At 41.6% G+C, this 14448-nt stretch overlaps 1 protein-coding gene across 1 annotated transcript in view; it reads left to right on the top strand.

Moving 5' to 3' along the window:
* Positions 1-14448, top strand: part of AHR (aryl hydrocarbon receptor) — a 68796-nt gene that overhangs the window by 29541 nt on the left and 24807 nt on the right. The gene's annotated exons all lie outside the window — the stretch shown is intronic.

Here is a 14448-nt window from a genome sequence, read left to right as displayed (position 1 = left end):
ACTTCCAGTTTGCTCGGAGGGTGGTTTTAAGCGTTCCGAAGGCTTTAGGGACGGTCCCTGAAGCCTCCGGGGGGGAGGCTCTTTTCGCCCTTCCCAGGCTCCTATAAAGCCTCTGGAGCCTGGGGAAGGCGAAAAAAGCTTTTAAAAAGGTGAACTCAGCTGGCCATCGCGCGCATGCGCGCTGGCCAGCTGACAGGGCAGCGCCTTGCGTGCCCTGACAAATGGCTCCGCGTGCCACTTGTGGCACGCGTGCCATAGGTTCGCCATCACGGTCCTAGAGTGTTGGCTATTCTTGCCAACTCGGTTTTGTCTTCAAATTTGATGAATTCCTTATTTACACTCTCCTCTAAATCACTGATGAAGATATTGAAAAGTACTGGGCTGAAGACAGAGCCTTGGGGTATCTTACTGCATACTTTCCTCCATATAGATGCAGTTCCATTGAGGACTACACATGGAGTGCGGTTGGTTAGCCACCATTTGGTGGTGATGTTGTCTAACCTGCCTTTTCTATCTTATCAAGTAGTAGATTGTAGTCTATTTTATCAAATCTCTTACTGAAGTACAAATAAATTATATATGCAGCATTTCTCTGGTCCACTATTTAGCCAAATTAGTCAAAGAATGCAATAATATTTGTTTGGCATGATGTATTTTTGATAAACCCATGTTGGCTTTTGATTATGAAATAATGAAAATATTTTAATAACGTTTTGAGTTCAATTCAATATTGAATGGCCAATTCAATAGCAATGTCGCAATTTTTCATTGTATTAGAACAGGAAAAATTGTAAGTTTACAATCTTGAGAGATTCCACTTACTTAAATAGCAGGCAGGATATTTCTTTTGTTTGGGTCAATAAAGTTTGCAGCAATTATATGGAGTGGAATTTTTCTGTGTGGCAATTTTGGTTATAAAGTTGATTTATTACCATAATTTGGTGTACTATTTTTAACTTAGTATTGTAACATTGCTAAAATCTGTTTTTACTATCAATAATATAATGATATTTAAATTGGGCTTGTAGGTTGCATATTATATTTTAAAAATCTGTGTCTAAAATTTAGATTTTATTCTGCAGTGATCAAGACAAGAAATTTGCATGTAGAAGGTAGGGATAGGGACAGAAGTATAGATTACTTTGTCATGATTCCATAATGCTTTGCAATAAATAATGGTGTACAAATAATAGTTTGCTATACATTTTTCATCAAATTGTTTTGAAGTTTTGAGATATCATCTGGATTTTAAATACTAAGCAAACAGATACATGTTTTGTGAACCATGAAGTTGCATTTTAATTTGATATCTAATTATTTCCTACAGCAAAGGATAGGCATATAAAATGTTTTAAAACAGAAGTTAAACTTGTCTTATCCTGTCAGTTCTGTTGATATATTAAAACAAAGATAAAGATGGAAGAGAAATATTATTCAGGATTTTTTGTATTGAAGTTTGCAGAATGAATATCATGTTCCATATTTTTCTTTTTAAGTAATCCCCTTTTTATAAGCATCTAAGAAGACCTTTTCACTTTATGTAATGATTTGTTAATATAGTTAATAAATTATTATTTATAGCCAATATTAGTACTGATAGTCAGCAAGTGCAAACCACCATAGCTACAAACCATACAAAATAAGCTCATGTGTTTGTACCTGCTAGGATTACTGGTTACTGCCAGATATTGGTATGATTTGAATAGTTAACTATTAACAACTTGTTTGAAAAACTTTGTCAAATTACAGCGATGGAAACATTTCCAAAACATCTCTACATTATACTACAAATTGAGATGATTTTCAAGTGGAATAATCTTGTTTCATTTGTTAATATAAAATTTAATATGATTGTCTAAATTATATTTCAGTTTGTATAAGAAGTAGCTGTAGATATGTTTAATATTGAATTCCTTTTTATTGGTTTAATGTAATTTGTATAATGATTAAAAATTAACTAAGATAATACCTACCAAAGATAAAGCAGAGACTATTTTGATGGACCTTCATTTATTACTTAAATTTTGCATATCCTTTCTTAAAATAATTAAAATTTTATTTCCAGTTAATTACTAAATATGGAGAACAAAGCTCTGTAAACTACAAACTCGCTTATATAAAGTTATACTCATCCTACAGTAAATATCATGTTTTCCTTCTATCAGGAATTTTTCTGTGTAGTTTTTATATTGCCTATTTATAGCTTTTGAAAATTTTGCTTCATTGATTTTTTTGGTTCTGAAGGTTATTTTCAAATTGATTTTCAAAGTGCTTCTCAGAGAAAGTATTTATTTATACAACCTCTTCTTTGAGCATAAGAGGTCCACACAATTTAGTTTATGATTTGTTCTTATCCATTTATATAGGAAAACATTTGAAAAAAATAAATAAACTTAACAGCACAAAGCTATATATGTATGTTTTGTAGTAATTAAGTAATAAACGCTAGTGGGGTTTAATTCAGGTAAATGTAACTAGAATCACAATTTTAGTATATCGATAGAACTGGGTGTATTTCAAACTTAATTTAGCAGTAATTCAAATACTGTTTTCTTAAAATGCTGACATACCAGATCTTAACTCCATATTTAGCAAACTTGCTTACAATACAATTTTCACAAACAAGCTGTATAAACTATACATATTTATCTACTTAACTATTTGAATTCTAAATTTTTCCTCATGCCTTTTTGAATTAACACACTTCCAATCATTCTTTTTCTGGACTTGAGATTTAGAGAAATCTATTTCGTGGACTAAGTAACAATTATGTCTAACATGAGTAGTGTCACCTGGCTGTCCAAGCACAAAAATCAGTAACATTAATTACAGTTAGCTAAAGCACATTGCACAATGATTACAAGTCAACAGATACAGGTCAACAGACATATCAAGTTCTCCTTAATAAAATGTTTGTTGTTGTTGTTAGTTGCGAAGTCATGTCCGACTCATTGCGACCCCATGGACAAGATTCCTCCAGCCTTCCTATCCTCTGCACTCCATTTAAGCTCACATTTACTGTTTCAGTGATTCCATCCAGCCACCTCATTCTCTGACGTCTCCTTTTTCTTTTGCCTTCAATAGTTCCCAGTATTAGGCTCTTCTCCAGGAAGTCCTTCCTTCTCATTTGGTGACCAAAGTTTTTGAGTTTCATCTTCAGGATCTGGCCTTCTAAAGAGCAGTCAGGATTGATCTCCTCTAGGATTGACTGGTGTGATCGCCTTGCAGTCCAAGGGACTCACAGGAGTCTTCTCCAGCATCATACTTCAAAGGCCTCAATTCTTTGGCGCTCAGCCTTTTTTATGGTCCAACCTTCACAGCCATACGTTGCAACTGGGAAAACCCTGGCCTTCATTATACACACTTTTATTGGCAGGGTAATGTCTCTGCTTTTTAGTATGCTGTCTAGATTTACCACAGCTTTCCTCTCCAGGAGCAAGCATCTTTTAATTTCTTGGCTGCAGATTGCATTTGCTGTAATCTTGGAGCCCAGGAAAATAAAATCTGACATTACCTCAATTTCTTCTCCATCTATTTGTCAGGAATTGACAGCCAAATACCATAATCTTAGTTTTCTTAATATTGAGTTTCAAGCCAACTTTTGCACTCTCCTCCTTTACTCTCATCAAGAGGCTCTTTAGTTCCTCTTCAATTTCTGCCATTATAGTGGTATCATCTGCATATCTGAGGTTGTTGATATTTCTCCCGGCAATCTTAATTCCAACTTTTCAACACAATTCCAGCACAAAATGTTATAAACCATAAAAGAAGGATCTGTATAATTCTCATTAAAAATATAGTTCAGAACCTGGTGGAACAGAAATAACCAGTTCTGAAAATCTTGACATGCAAGACAACTTTATGGAAGAATTTTTTTCTTCTTTTTTACCCTTCATGTAAGTATTTAAACTAGATATTAATAGAACAATGAAGGTAATTATTGTATAATGGACGTTTACATATTTTATATCAATACTTTGGCTCGGTGCCAAAGTAAAAATTTTAAACACGCTTTACAGGTAACTTGATATAAGCATGTTTCAGTAGTCTTAACAAAAGGAGCTTAAGTCATGTAACAATTGTCTTCTCTGACTTTTCGGTATTGAGTACACTAGACTTTGCTAAAGAGAAGCACTGCTGACTATTGATAAATCTGGATATTCAAGTTCAAAGCTGAATCTAAGAATGAGTATGTTTATATTGGAAACAGTGTTGTGCAGTTGTACAGATGGAATTCTTTTCCTTCTGTAGTTAGTAAGTTAAATTCCACTCTGAAGATGTAGGTTTCATTCTTTTTCATTTAGCAATTATAGTCTTTTTAAATTTTGCTTAAACCTGAGAATTCCAGTAGTAACTTGAAAACTCCATTCAAACTGTATGCTAGAAAAAAAAAGAGGCAGGGGGAATGTCAGGATTAAAGAAAGATCACAAGTATGAATATCCTGTATCTTTTAGCATGACCTTAACATCAATATTTATCCCTTCATTTATTTGCTGTATTGTTTGTATTTTCCTGGGTGCTGCTTAGAGATTTCAAGCATGGGTTAAATACAGCCAATCTGCCCAGGACTGAATTGAAACTTTAAGCCATGCCTCTGGTGCTGACTATTCTTCAGATTTTTTCAATTCAGCTAGCCCAGTGGACGCACTTCGAGTTTGTTTTCAGTCCTAGGAGATTGCTTGGACTCTCTTCTGCTTAATCTTTAAAACCTTATTTTTTTACCTGTCCCTTTGGATTGTTGAAGTAGGTTTGGTGAGTTTTTTTCCCTGTAACTCCCCTGAAATCTCACCAATTCATTCTCTGGTGTCCTGGGCTTGTTGAGGCGCTGTGAGGCTGCAGGCAGCTGTTGGAGGAGGTGCGTACGTCGGAGTGCCGACGCCAGCATGATCGCAGCAATTCCGCTGCAATCTAATTCCCCGCTGAGACCTTCGTTGCTGCTGACCATGCTTGCAAAGAAGCCGGCGGTTTGCTCGGAGCCTCAGAGCATTCCTGTGAGTGTGGGCGGCCATTTTAAGAAGGTTGCATGTTGCGGTGGCCATTTTGGGAGTCCCAAAAGTTGTGGCCGCCATTTCTTTGCCCTAAAATTACCACGCAAAATAGCCTCAGCTGCCTGACTGCCTGTCTCTTGCAGGTTGCCACCTGGAGCCTTCCTGTCCGGTCATTCCGGTGGGGTTTTTGCCTCATACTGCATCCAAATCGCTGTGAAGGCGGAATTGGAGGCTTGCAGCCACACGAGGTCACACTCAGAAGCAACTGACCTGCGAGGGATGCTGGGAGCTTCAAAGCTCGTACTGATCTTTGCTTATAACGAACTGCTGAGCCTTGCTTGCTTCTGCCTTCAGTGTCTCTTCACTAGAGCGCTAAGGCTTTCACAACTGCGAGGTGGTGAGTGAGGGAAGTTCCCTATCCAGGCCTTTTATCCCCACAACCAGACATGGCAGTCCGGGCCCTTGAGGAGTCACAGGCAGGCCCATCCACCAGAAGGGCCTGTACCAGACAGGCTGGCAAGGCAGCCAGAGAGGCCATCAAGGCAAGCAAGCCCTATTTCAGGCAGGGGACTAAACAGGGTTTAGGCCCAGACAGGGATGCCCTCAGACGCCAGAAGGCTTTGGAAAAGCAGTTCTCCAAGGCCCAACAACAGGCCCAGTCTTCCAGGTCGGTTTCCCCTGGCAACCAGTCACCCGTGATCTAGACGGGACAAGAACAGGGGGTGTCAGATATTGAGGATGAGGGCCAAGAATTTTCTTCTGTGGCTTCTTCACCATGGCAGGCTTTCCAGGGGCATCTATGGTCGACCAAGCCGACCTATTTGCTTGTCCATCTGACCCTGAAGAAGAGCCGGTTCTGCTGGGCCCTTTCGCTCCCCAACAATCGGTCAACCTCCTTCAGGGACCGCCCTCCGGAAGATCGGGGCTCCGATCTTTCCATTGAGATGCAGGATGTCATAGCCAGGGCCATATTGCAGGGAATAGAGGCAGGCATGTTGCAGCGAGCAAGCACCTGCTCAAAACCCAACCTTCCCCGGTCACAGCACCTTTTCAGGAAGCTTCTCAGGAAGTTTCTCAGGCCCAGCACCCTCAGTCTCCACACTCCTCTATGGCCAGCAAGGATTCGGACTGGGAGGAGGACATTGGTCCGGACCCAGAACCCGAGTTCTCTGGGGATGAGGCTGCTGTGCCTGACAAGCCTGTCTTCTCTGGCCTGTTCAAGCATGCTAATATCAATACTATTGTGAATAAGGCTAAAGCCTCGACCCGTTTGGATACTAGCACCCCAGTCCCTGCTCCTGCGGACCACAGTGAGGGACTCTTTGAGGAACCAGAACCAACACAGGAAATTGTGCCAGTTCCAAAATTGTAATGATAAGAAGTTGTACACTGTAGATGCGAGTCTAGAGGACCTTCTGAAATTGCCTCCAGTGGACGCGCCAGTGGCGGCTTTCACTTCCTCCTCAGTCCTTCCCACCCCCGAGCTATTAGAGGGGTTCAAGGCGGAGGATAAGATGGCCAAGAATGCCTGCCACAAAACTCATCAGGCGGCAGCTTGGGCCTTTAAGTCTTCCGCCTCTGCGTCTTTCTTGTCCAGGGTGGCCCTATTTGGTTAAGGCAGCTTCTCACTAAAATCCTGGTGGGGGACACCAAATTGAGGCAGGATGTTAATAAGATAATTGCGGCCACACAGACTGACACCACTCTGAACCTTCCAAATTCGCATCTAGGTCTCTGGCCTCTAATGTCACCACCCGACACCTCTTATGGCTCAGACAGTGGAACGCGGATATGCATTCCAAATGGAAGCTCGCTTCTGCTCCCTTTAAGAGTGGCAAGCTTTTTGGAGAGGCCCTTGATCTTGTCCTCATAGAAAACAAGGACAAGAAGATGGTCATGCCTTCAGTCAATAAGAAGTCTGATCGCAAGGGTTCCCAATCCTACAGAAGGCAACCCTTTCGGAACACGGAGCAACCATCCACCTCCGGTTCCTTCCAACGTCCCTTTTTCCAGGGCACGGATAGTCCCCACGACCGTCAGTCCTTTCATGACAGGGGCTGCCAGCAGGCCTTCTCCAAGCGTCCCTATCGCAGGGGGTCTGGCCCCAGACCCTTCAGATGATATAAGTGACTGTCAGCGGACGGCTCCCATTGGAGGGCGTCTGCAGCTGTTCCACGCCCAATGGGAGCAGATCACATCAGACCAGTGGGTCCTTCAAACAATATGCATAGGTCTGGGGTTAGAATTCATATCCAACCCCCCTGATGCTTCATCCGATGCCCGACCCCCTCCTCCCCAGTCAAGAAGGCTCTAATGGAACAGGAGATCCTTCACCTCAGGGAAATCAGGGCTATAGAGCCGGTTCCAACAGGCCAGGAAGGGTCAAGGTTTTATTACATTCTCTTCCTTGTTCCGGGGGGTGGATGGGGATACTAGATCCATCACATAGTTTACAGGAGGTTCAAGATGCAGTCCCTTCAGTCAATCCTGGACTGCATCAGGCCGGGAGATCTCTTAACATCTATAAATCTCAAAGAGGCCTACCTCCACATCCCCATTCGCAAGGCTCACCGCAAGTTCCTGAGATTCTTTTATGCAGGCCGTCACTACCAGTACAGAGCCTTACCTTTCGGCCTGCCATCAGCTCCTCGATCCTTCATGAAGATACTAGCTGCGGTGGCGGCCTTCCTAAGATCTCATCCAGTGTGACTACATTGCTACCTGGACGACATTCTCATCCAGTCATCGGCACGGCAACAAGCAGTGCAGGACCTGCAACACACACTACAAACCTTCCAACAGCACGGGTTCTCCATCAACAAAGAAAAAAGTCATCTGACACCGACCACCAGGCTGCAGCACCTAGGCGGCATCATCGACACCATGAACTGTCAGGTCTCCCTGTCTCCGGAGCGACTGGCAAGCATCAGAAACCAGGTGCTGCAAGTGCAACGGTCATCGCAAGCATCAATAGTACAGTTATCCCAGATCTTGGGGAAAATGATCTTGTGCCTATTAATAGTGCCATGGGTACGCCTTCATTCCCAACATCTACAATGGCTTCTCCTGCCATACCAGAGGGCCAACCAGAGAAACTCTCAACGACTGGTCCTGCTCTCACCGAAAGTACGCCAGTCCTTCCAGTGGTGGCTGTCTCCTGCTTTGACAAGGGGCACCCTATTCAATGAGCTGGACTGTCTCACCATCACGATGGACGCCAGCCTCTTCGGCTGGGGTGCTCACTTCCACAACCAGATTGCACAAGGCAGATGGTCGAAGTCCGAAGTGGCACACAGCATCAACTGGTCAGAGCTGACAGCAGTGCGGCTCGTCCTCCTTCACTTCCAAGGGGGCATCATGTGAGAATCCTAACTGACAATGTGGCCACAAAAGCGCACATAAACTGCCAGGGGGGCACTCGTTCCAGATCCCTGATGGCAGAGACCGAGCACCTGGGAAGGTGGGTGACAAACACCTGTGCTCAATACAAGCAGAGCACATCTCCGGGATAAACAACATCCAAGTGGACTGTGAGCAGGGCTACGGTCGATCACTCGGAGTGGCGCCTGCATCCGAACCTGTTTCACCAATTGTCTCTGAGTTTCGGCTGTCCTCTAGTCGACCTGTTCGCTACCCCATAGAACACACACCTTCCCAGATTCTTCAGCAGCTTTATCACCCCGCTAACTGAGTGGGTCAACGCTCTTCACTGTCTATGGCCATCCGGATTGCGGTACGCATTCCCCCCATTGCCTCTTCTTTCCAGGGTGATTCGGAAGATCCTGTCGGAGGATGCGGAGGTCCTGCTTGTGGCTCCCTACTGGTCCAGAAGAACCTGGTTCCCCAACTCTCTCAGCCAGGGTGCCCTTCAACATCCAGAGCCCCAGTGGTTATAACTAGCCATGTGGCACTTGAGAGGGACCTCCTAAGTCGGGATATTTAATTTAATTTAATTTAATTAGCACTTCTAGACCGCCCCCTCTCCCAAAGGGACTCGGGGCGGTGTACAGTCCATATCAAAAACATCATACATAATAACAATTAAAAATTATTAAATGGATAAATACATAAATATAAATAAGAGGAGGATAAAATAGACAGAACTGTAATTGCTAAATAAATAATTTAAAATATACAAAATTTAAAACCCCAGTGTCCTATAAAATTAAGTCCCCTAAAAAACCAGTAGGAAATATATATGCCAGGAGGTAGACGTTAAGAATTATGCCAGACCAGCCAGTCGGAACAGGTGTGTCTTCAGTTTCTGCCGGAAGGAGCGGAAGTCAGTGGTGGTTCTAATGTCGGGGGGGAGGTCATTCCAGAGGGTTGGGCCCATCACAGAGAAGGCCCTACTCCTTGGTGTCGCCCGTTGTCATTGCCTAGTGGACGGCACCAGGAGAAGCTCCTCCCTGTGAGAGCGAATTGGCCGCAGGGATGTATGTGGGAGGACGCGATCCCGCAGGTAACTAGGCCCTATGCCATGGAGCGCTTTAAAGATGGTGGTCAAAACCTTGAAACGCACCCGAAAGACCACAGGTAGCCAGTGCAGCTCGTGCAGGAGCGGTGTTACGTGGGAGTACCTAGTACTCCCCATGACTGCCCGCGCGGCTGCGTTCTGGACTAGCTGCAGTCTTCGTGCGCGTCCCAAAGGAAGCCCCATGTAGAGAGCATTACAGTAGTCCAGGCGAGACGTCACCAGTGCATGAGTGACCGTGCGTAGGGCATCCCAGTCCAGAAGGGGGCGCAATTGGCGCACCAGGCGGACCTGGTGGAACGCCCCCCTAGCCACGGCTGCCACATGGTCGTCCATTGACAGCCGGGCATCTAGGAGGACGCCCAAATTGCGCGCCCGTTCCACAGGGGGCAGTTGTTCGCCCCCTATGGCCAGCGTTGGAGTCAGCTGACTGAACCGAGGTGCCGGTAGCCACAGCCACTCAGTCTTGGAGGGGTAGTCTTTCCACCAAGGTCATTCATACCATCCAGGCATCCAGGCGGCCTTCTACGATCAGAATATACGACGCCACTTAGAAATCCTTCGACACCTGGTGAGGAGCGCATGGCGTTGAGATGACTATTTGTGGCCAGAGTTCCACAAATTTTGGATTATTTACAGTATGGACTTGACCAAGGCTTGGCTCCTAATACTCTCAGACGACAGGTAGCTGCCTTGTTCACAATTCTGGCAGTGGACGAACTTGGCCGGTACCCATCCTGGGATCTCAATGTAGTGTTACAGGCCCTCATTGGCTCACCCTTTAAGCCACTCCGGTCCGCCAGTCTTAAACATCTGACATTTGAAACTGCCTTCTTGATTGCCATCACATGCTCGGCAAATTTCTAAATTGGCAGCCCTGTCAATTCGAGAGGACTTATGCCTAATTCAACCTGACAGGGTGATTCTCTGTTTGGACCCGGCATTTATCCCTAAGATCAACTTCTGGTTTCACCGGGCCCAGGAGGTCATCCTCCCAGATTTTTGTCCGCACCCCAAACATCCTAAAGAAAAGAGATGGCACAAGCTAGATGTTCGCAGGACATTACGCAAATACATTAAACACACAGCTGCTTTCTGACATTCCGTGTCGCTTTTTGTATCCTTTCAATCTGCTTCCCAGGGCCACAAAGTCTCTTCTCCTACCATCGGATGTTGGTTGCGGGCCTGTATTACCTTGGCCCACGTTCTACAATCCAAACCTGTGCCACGCCATATCACCGCACATTCCACCAGAAGCGCTGCCACCACGGCGGCCTGGGCCACTCAGGCACCGATTTAGGAGATTTGCAGGGCAGCGACCTGGATTCCTTGTCTCCTTTTGTTCGGAACTACAAATTGGACAAATTTACTTATGGGGAGGAGGCTTTTGGGAGGCGAGTTCTTCAGGGCATCCATGCAAGCGGAGAGATCCTGGAGAAGCCTGGAGGCTTCTTCTTCCTGCCCTAGTGACATTTAACTTGGGTATGTCCCATGCTTGGACTCTTCAAGTAGCACCCAGGAAAATGACCATTGGCTTACATGAAGGATCGTTTTCTGGGTGCTGCAAAGGAGAGTCCAACTCCACCCCGAGGTCTGTCTCCACCTTTTGCTGCAGACTTTTGAACTGGACATGTGACTCTTATGCAGACTTTGTATGACCTTGTTCCTGAACTTTTCAGTGCACAACGTCCACGCCTCCACGCCAAAAAAATCTGAAGAATAGTCAACACCAGAGGCATGGCTTAAAGTTTCAAATCAGTCCTGGGCAGATTGGCTGTATTTAACCTATGCTTGGACTCTTCTTCGCAGCACCCAGAAAACGACCCTTCAGGTAAGCCAATGGTCATTCTATATATTTGCCTATTTTATCAACAAATATATGAAGTTGATTATAAAATTATCCAATAATAATCTCCTTCATAGCAGCTATTATCATTTGGTTTTGATCAATATATGATATACTTATTCTTTTAATCTTTAGGATTACATTAATGGATCCCTTCTCTTTTACCCCACTTTTTATTTCTCAAATTTACAAATAAATTTGTATCCAGATCTATTCAGAGTAAACTCCTCAGACAGTTTACCATCTCATATTATCTTCTGGTTGATCTAATCTATCCTGATACTTTTAAAGTCTGTTATTTCCCATATCCATGTTAGCAAATATAGAGCGTATGCAAAGTCAAGGATTATATAGTTGGGTTCTCTTAATTTTTAATGAAATTAAAGTTTTAATTTGATTTATATTTTGTAAATCCATATTAAAATCAAAAAAGTGTTAGCTCCCTTTCTATGAATTTGTATTTTAAATAAATTAAAGTTTTTTTTTATATCTAATTAAAAATTTACTTCTTAAGGTAAGAAGAGTAACCTTCATTTTTCTGTAATCTTAGAATTCAAGTTGAATTTAAAAGCTGGTAACATTAAAAGAAATGAAAACATATTTTATTCATATCATTAATAATGTATTGATGTCAATTAAAGAACATCTGTTAAATTGGAACACACCATATTATTTCAGCTTTTATAGGACATCTGTGCCAAAAATAAAGTAAAAGCGTTCATCCAGCAAATGGACAAAGAAGATTTTTGAGAATTAACACGATCTATGCAAAAGTAACCTATTATAGAATATATATATATATATATATATATATATATATATATATATATATATATATATATATATATATGTGTGTGTGTGTGTGTGTGTGTGTGTGTGTGTGTGTGTGTGTGTGTGTATGTGTGTGTGTTACAATTTATCAGTACAATTACAACATATATATATATGTATGTATGTATGTATGTATGTATGTATGTATGTAACAAACATAGTAATGAAAAATGACATCCGTTTGTAAAATATCATGTCTTTTAAATAGTAGCATATATTCAGTTAGTTATCTAGTTAGTTATATAACAGATTATAAATATTACACTTTTAGGTGAAATGTGCTTTACTTTAAATGAGATATTTAACTACTTTCTAGTTCTCCAGAAAATGTAATGTTTTAGATACAGAATTCTGTTTATGCACAATTCATTTATAAATTAATCTTGAAATGTATTAACAGTAGCTGACCTTCTAAGTAAAAACACCTACAACTCAATTCCAAAATAGATATTTATTTTTTTAAGAAGACAAATTGAAACAACACATAAGTTGTTTAATGATTTTTTTTAAAAAAAATCCTACATTATAACAGACTAATTCTGTTATGAATGCCAAATGCAAGACAGTTATATGTAAAAATGTGTTCTTGGTTTCAAATGTTTGGCCAAAGAAATGCATAAGGCATTTCGGGCATAGGACAATCCCTTATATATCCTTATAATAAATAATTTTAATCTTAAATTTATTCTCTCATTAAATTGTACACAATAAAATCCTAGCACCAGTTTCATCATGGAACACTATGACAATTACCATATTTTTCGGAGTATAAAACACACTTTTTTCCTCCCTAAAAGAGTGTGGAAATGTTGGTGTGTCTTATACATCGAATAAAGCCATTTTTTGCTTCCCAAAGCTCTGGCCCTGCATCCCTTTTTTGTGAAAAATGGGTGAAAAACAGGCCATTGTTTCGCAAAAATAGGGGTGTTTTTGCCTTCCCACAGCCCTGCTAAAGCCTGCAGAGTGCTCCTGGGGACCAGGGAAGACAAAACCCTTTTTTTCTTACTTACTCTTCGAAATCTTGGTGTGTCTTATACACTGGTGCGTCTTATAGTCCGAAAAATATGGTAATCTGCATTGTAAGACAATTCAAATCATATACTTCAAATGGTGACACATTTGTGTGACTCTTCGAAATGTGGTACACCTAAAATACAAGTTTCTAAATTCTAATTTGATTCACCTTCTGTTAGATGGCAGTATGACAACGAACACCCTAGTGGTCCTTTAAGGATCAGTGAAAAAGTCCCTCCATCGCCAGAATAATATTCAGAAAAATTGAAATGAGAAGAAGAAACATGCATGCATTCTGTATTAATTCTCCATTTTTTTTTGAAATTTTGCTTGTCTCAAAGAATTATTTAGAAAAATATCAGTTTCTTTATCCATCAGCTGAAGCTACACACAACTAGGTCATGCATCAAAGCAGTGAGATACGCAAACAACTTCAAGAGATTTTTTTAAAGCATTTTGAAAAATGCTTTAAATGGCTACATCATAATCCAGACTTGGCAAAAGAATAATGATAGTTTTATTGTGTAAACAAAGGTATTCCTGAGAACCTGTTGAATTCCTGCAATTTTTTTTTCAATTTCAAATATGCACAATTATGATGATAATTTAAAGAGGAGAAATTTGCTAGTATACTTTGCAGTTCACACCATTCTTGTTTATTTCCATTTTCATATAGAGATCATGGAATTTGTATAATGGCTTCTGGACATAGCAATAGATAAGGAGTGATGAACAACAACATTGGCAATTTGTCACTTTCACTCATTGTGGTTGATCATGTGCCACTGCTTTTATATTGTCATCTTTTTTATTATATATAATTTATTGTCTGAATATTTTAATACCAGTTTAAGTGCTCACCTTTAGTTCTGAATCAATGCATTCAATTATGTTATGGAACCGCAGTGGCACAGAAAAGATTACCGTACCTGTCCATGTCCCAAAGAATCATTTTATAAAAATGGCATCAGAGAGTGAGCTTATCAGGTGGTAGTGGGAAAATAGCTGACCCAGCAGCATGATGGTGTAATTTGATTGTAGTAAAACATTTTGACAGACATTGGCCGAAATCCTTCTTAAAGAAGTCCACTGACAGTTCTAATGGCATAGAGTTAGACCCACAGGAAGATTGTATTGGGTGAACTGAAAACAAGTTCACTATGCTTGCAATAAGAAATGCCTAGGGCACTGAAGATGGGTCTTGAACACCAGCAAGTTGTAGGAAGAGACAGAGAAAACTAGCTTCTTGTGCATGAGACCCATATTTAAAGGGGCACTTCATAGCACAGCCTAT

Source organism: Natrix helvetica, assembly GCF_964273705.1.
Source record: "Natrix helvetica genome assembly, chromosome: Z".
Taxonomy (NCBI): Eukaryota; Metazoa; Chordata; class Lepidosauria; order Squamata; family Natricidae; genus Natrix; species Natrix helvetica.
Note: the sequence above shows the minus strand (reverse complement) of the source record. Positions and strands in the feature narration are given on the sequence as shown.